Source organism: Lepisosteus oculatus, chromosome 16 (genome assembly GCF_040954835.1).
Source record: "Lepisosteus oculatus isolate fLepOcu1 chromosome 16, fLepOcu1.hap2, whole genome shotgun sequence".
Lineage (NCBI taxonomy): Eukaryota > Metazoa > Chordata > Actinopteri > Semionotiformes > Lepisosteidae > Lepisosteus > Lepisosteus oculatus.
In genome coordinates, this window is record NC_090711.1 from 18,839,043 (window position 1) to 18,844,449 (window position 5,407).

At 37.9% G+C, this 5,407-nt stretch overlaps 1 pseudogene; it reads right to left on the reverse strand.

Moving 5' to 3' along the window:
• Positions 1-4,454: 4,454 nt before the first annotated feature.
• LOC138223524 (U2 spliceosomal RNA) lies at positions 4,455-4,626 on the reverse strand (annotated as a pseudogene).
• Positions 4,627-5,407: the final 781 nt, after the last annotated feature.

Consider the following 5,407-nt stretch of genomic DNA (forward strand, 5'->3'; position numbering starts at 1 on the left):
GTTGTCAACTGCATAATGAAGTAAACATGATATTTTTGTCCCACATTTTTTAACAATGTTTCAGGTCTTTTTTTTACCAAACACTTAATATTTAAATGTGCAAAGCAGTTGTGCTTTACAATATAACATTCACAATTTCTCTCCAGAGATTTAAAAGTTGTTTGCAAAATGCTATTTTTTAAAACTTGTGTTAAACTACTTTTGGAAAGTACCCTTTCTCCATTAACTACATTTAAAAAAACATTTTTTCTTTTTTTTTAAATTGGGCCTCATCTGCAAAGTGTTATTTTGAGCTTTAAGGAAGTAAGAATGAAGTTTTCTCTTACCAAATATTCTAAAACATAACAATTTTGAAAAACTACTTTCCATCTTATCTATTTATGTAATCATAAAATCATGTAATGCATAACACACTTGTTTCAATCATATTGTATTTTATTATTTTTAAAATTTACATAAATTGCCATTCATGTTGCCGACCACTTTATTTTTCTTTGTTTTCATTGCTTTTTGTATTTTTTGTTTTTTTTAAATACCAGATTTACACATTTCAGTATTTTGAAGTCATTCTTCACTTTGTTTTTTTACAATAGTAAAGTTTTTCTAAACAAATGTCAGTTTCTTTAAAATGTTGTTAGGAGTATAAAACTGTAGATATTGGGTTGTAAACGTTATTAGGTTTGGGCATGAGAATGCAGGCAAATGCTCTGTTTCCATTGGACAAGTGATCAATTAATTAACACCTGGAGCTCAGAACCTGGGCTATATAAGACTGACTAAAGAGTGTAGCTAGGAGTAGGATCTTGAAATGAATGTTCTCTTGGAGTGTATAAACCAATTCCAATTCCAATTCCAATTCCAATTCCAATTCCAATTCCAATTCCAATTCCAATTCCAATTCCAATTCCAAAAAGGGTAAAGCTTAGAAGTACAAAGCAGAGTTTACCCAAGACTATAAGATTAAGGGAATAGTTTTTTTTTAATTCTGGTGTATAGAAGGTTTTGGTTAATTGCTTAAAAAAAGTAGGGTTTATCAAGTTGTTCTATTCTGTTACAAGTGTTTTTAAAGTGAATGCAGAATATGGGGAGAAATAAAAACTAAAGAAGCTGGCTGGTATTATTGAAGCTTTCAGAATTGTCAATATTTGGAAGATGGTAACATTTCTATCTGTAAATTGCAGTGTTTTGTCAGTTCTTTACATAAGATCTTATTTTGCACACAAGTACATCTTGCGTTGGGTTTTTAACCTAAAACCTTTCACATTCAAGGCTGACTTAATTTAATTTTATCAAGCTTATAGCAAATGTACAGAAAAGAAAAGACAGTATATTTAGTAAATTGTTGATTTTTTGTAACTTCTAAATCACTTTAATTATCATAACCAACAGTCAGGTGCTCATGGGTAACTACTTCTACTTTAATGAAATTGATATTAATGTGTTAACTTAAGGGTGTTGTGCACATCGGAACCTTCTGCTACCCTACAGTGCACTATCCTCTTCAAAGTTATTCGATCTGGTTTCTGCCAACTGCACACAGAAACTGTCCCGGTTAAAGTCCCTAATCTTCTTATGGTTTCTAATTTGTGGTCTCATTTCAAGGCTGACCATTTAATTTAAAACTTGGGATTGTTGTATCAAATCGATGGGAGTTCTGTCCCCCATCATATTACCGCAGGTGCAGATCTTCCAAATATGCCGAGGGTAAATTTGCTTAATTCACGATATTCGTTTTTTGACTGTCAGGCGGTGGCGCTCTGCACAAATTTGCAAATAATGGTGACGTTGTGATTATAGAGAGATATTGACTATAAAACCCCTGAGATTTAAATCTTCTAATAAATCATTTAATTTAAAATGGATCAAAATATGCCACCCAAGAAGAGGTCTGGATCATTGGGTAGTCACTTCAAAAGTCCAAAAGACCCAAGTTACTTCAAAAGTTGCACAGTTGAACAGCTGCAGCTCACCAAGCTGAAACAGATGAGCAAAGAGAAGCAACGCAACAGTTAAACCAAACATGAAAAGCAGCTCAAAGAGAGGGTTTGAGCTTTGCAATGCAGCTTTTGATTACATTAACCTTGTGGACATCTCCCAACACAAAGCTGTTGAAATTGGAGCTATGAGTGTGGTGTGCAAAAAAGTGGAAAGATGAACCAGCAGGTCTTTGCTGCAATAATGGAAATGTAAACCTTTTGCCAATAGAACAACCACCAGAACCTCTTCTCTCCTTGATGGAATGTGACACAGAAAAGTCCAGGAGCTTCTTTTCAAACATCAGAAAGTACAATTCATGTTTCCAAATCCTTTAAAAGAAGTAAATGAGCCAGGATTTATGCCCACCTTCAAATCCAAGAAACGTGACATTATCCTTCATCTGAGTGATGATTCCCTACAGAGAATTTTGGAAATGTCCTCTTTATGATGTGCTCCAGTACCCAGCAATATTTTGGATAGGACAAAATGGCTACTTCATCAACATTCTATCGCTCTCATCAGGAAAGACAGTAGTTGCAAGTGATTACTATGCTTACCAGATTATGGTGAGATCAAATGGTTCCAAACACATTTTGAAGAGCACAGAACTATTCCACCAGTACATTAACATGGATGCAAAAAATGAAAGTGTCTTTGGCAGAGCAGTGGCACTGTTGCTAAGGATATGTGCATATGATAAGTTTTGTTGGTTCAAATCCTACAGCTGGTTGAGGAATCCTACTCTGCTGTGTCCCTGAGAAACCCCAGCTGCTTCAGGAGTGCTGTATAAATGGCTGACCCCGCCATTTACCCCAAGCTTCTCTCTCCCTGTCTGTGTGTCTATGTATCTCCTGGAGAGCAAGCTGGGGAATGCAAAAAGACAAATTCCTAATGCAAGAAATTGTATCTTTTGTTAATTTGCCAAAATCGGGCACTATTTCAACCCGAGACATACGGGTTTCTGAGCGATCTAATCACCAGTAATGGAGACGTCAATAACATTGGCAGGGGGAAAGGGTGATATTACCTTCCACGTTCCCAGGAGGACCAAGATACATTGACAAAAAGACTCAAGAATGCCATGACTTATGTTGGATAGTTGTCAGACCTGACCTATCCATTACTTTCACATGCAACCCTACATGGCAGGAGATACAGAAACCTTTTGCCTGGCCAAAATCAATCTCCAAAGAAAGAGCAAAATTGTTGGCGATTCAAGATGCCACTTGTATACCATAAAATGGTGAAAGAGAGGTCTATCTCGCGCTCATATCTTGCTCTGGCTGTTGTAGTGAAAAAAAAATATTCTTGTGCCCTGTGGTCCTTTCAATCGTAACTCATGTATGTAGGACAGAAAATGCACCAAGAAGTATCCAAGAGAGTTCTACAAGAAACTCAAACTGATCAGGATGGTTATCCATTGTACAAGAGAAGGAGGCCAGATGGTGGCCATGAGGCAATCATCATGATAAAGGTCAGGAAGTATTTGTGGACAACAAGTCAGTTGTTCCCTCCAATCCACTTCTCTCAAAAACCATCAAGCAGCCCTCCTTGATGCAAAAGCCACTACCTAGTAGCTTTCTTTGATCTCTGTGCTTCAAATGATTTTGCAAAGACACTGCTTTACCATGACATTCCCAAATACTTTTCTTGGTTGAGTGGATCAAGAATATGGAAACCAAGATTACAAGGAACACCAATTGAAGGATTCCCATGAAATCAAAGCCTCTGATTTTAAGGAAGATTTTAAGCTGTTCATCTCAACAATGAAGAGTACTATATATGTTTACAGCTAAAGAAGTGGATTCCACCCCCCCCCATCATCAAAGCCTCAAAAGGATTGTCCTTTTGCTCAGATTTGTTTTTATGTACCAATTCATAGAAAGTCCAGAATCGCCTCAAACCAACAAACTCCCCCATCGCACCTGTACTTCACTACGTACTGTCCCATAACACACGTTTGATTAAACTAAAAAGGAACCATAAAACATTTTTGTACCAATAATTGAGTCCCACTTCCATAACCTTTCTTCTCCATCAACACAAATCCAGGTTTCAATCTAATAAACAGGTTATCATATTTGCTCCACGTTAACTGTGTTATTTTGCAATCAAAAACATGAGAGACTGTATATTTCATTACAACCTGACCTCGGGCAAATCGGGGATCGTGTCAGTTTATGCCTATGTAATACTTCCTGCACTGGCAGTCTATCCCAAGCACATAACCAATTTAAACCTTTCATACTATTGTCTCAATTTTCGGGCTGTAGTCTGTCCCATATCTCTTCCGTTACAGCTACACTTGATTGCTCGTCAGATCTCTAAATCCTTGAGTACAGGGTTGTTTGATTTATACAAACTGTGCAGAATGAGGATGGAGACAGACCTGGACTCAAGAAGGAGTTCCAGTCCACCTCACTTGCTTGCTTGCTGGCTGGCGGGCGGGCTACGTCTGTCTTTTCACCGCTGAGAGAAGGTGGTGCACCGCTCCCGGAGGCGCTGCAATACCGGGCCGATGTGTGGAGAGGACAGAACAAGCTCCTGATCCAGCTCCCTGTTTCAAAAATCCGTTTAATAGTGGTCCCCCGATGGGGGATGTATCAGATATTACATTTTTTTTTGTATTTATACAAAATACAAAAAAATTACAGCAATTAGAAAGCATCATCCAAGCCAAACACACATAGAACTTTCAGGCAAAATGGCCAATAAGGGTCTGCTAGAACACAGAGGCTTTTCCACCTCTTGGCCCCACCAGCGCACTTCACTTGCCGGTGTTCTGCAATCATCCTCCTGTAAATCCCAGATGCTGCAATATGTACAGATGCAGCCATTCAAAGTGAGCGGTACAGACACGTACTGCAGGTATGATGACACGGGGTACCGCAGTGCGTGATTGGTTGACCGACAGGGGCACTTGTGGTCCGTTGGTCTGTCGTAGAAAGACTTACTGTAAACGTCTTTACTGTGCCCATTGTAGATATTGAATTTTACCACTGAAGGGAAATCTTAGTAGCTGAGCATAAAAAGAATAGGAGCATACTGTAACGCGTGTGAAGGCCATAAACGATATTAATTTTGGAACGTAAACATACAGTATATAGCTGGTCTTGGTACTTTAAAGAAAAAAATACACACCAACTGGCAGGTTGTGTGTTTGAATCCAGCTGGTGCTGGACTTTTATTTTAACAAACATTTCTTCGAAAAAATAGGTAAGCGATATTATGGACAATCAATTGACTTTTATATTTCAAAATATCGCAACATGATCGATATTTGCGATATTTTGAACATATCTTCCCTTCTGACAGCGGTTCCTGCTTCTATTGTGTGTGTGTGTGCAACAGTAAATTTTTATAGAGAAATGGAGGCTGGACAGTATGCGTTACAATATAAACATTTATATTGATTTAAATCGTGTTCTGA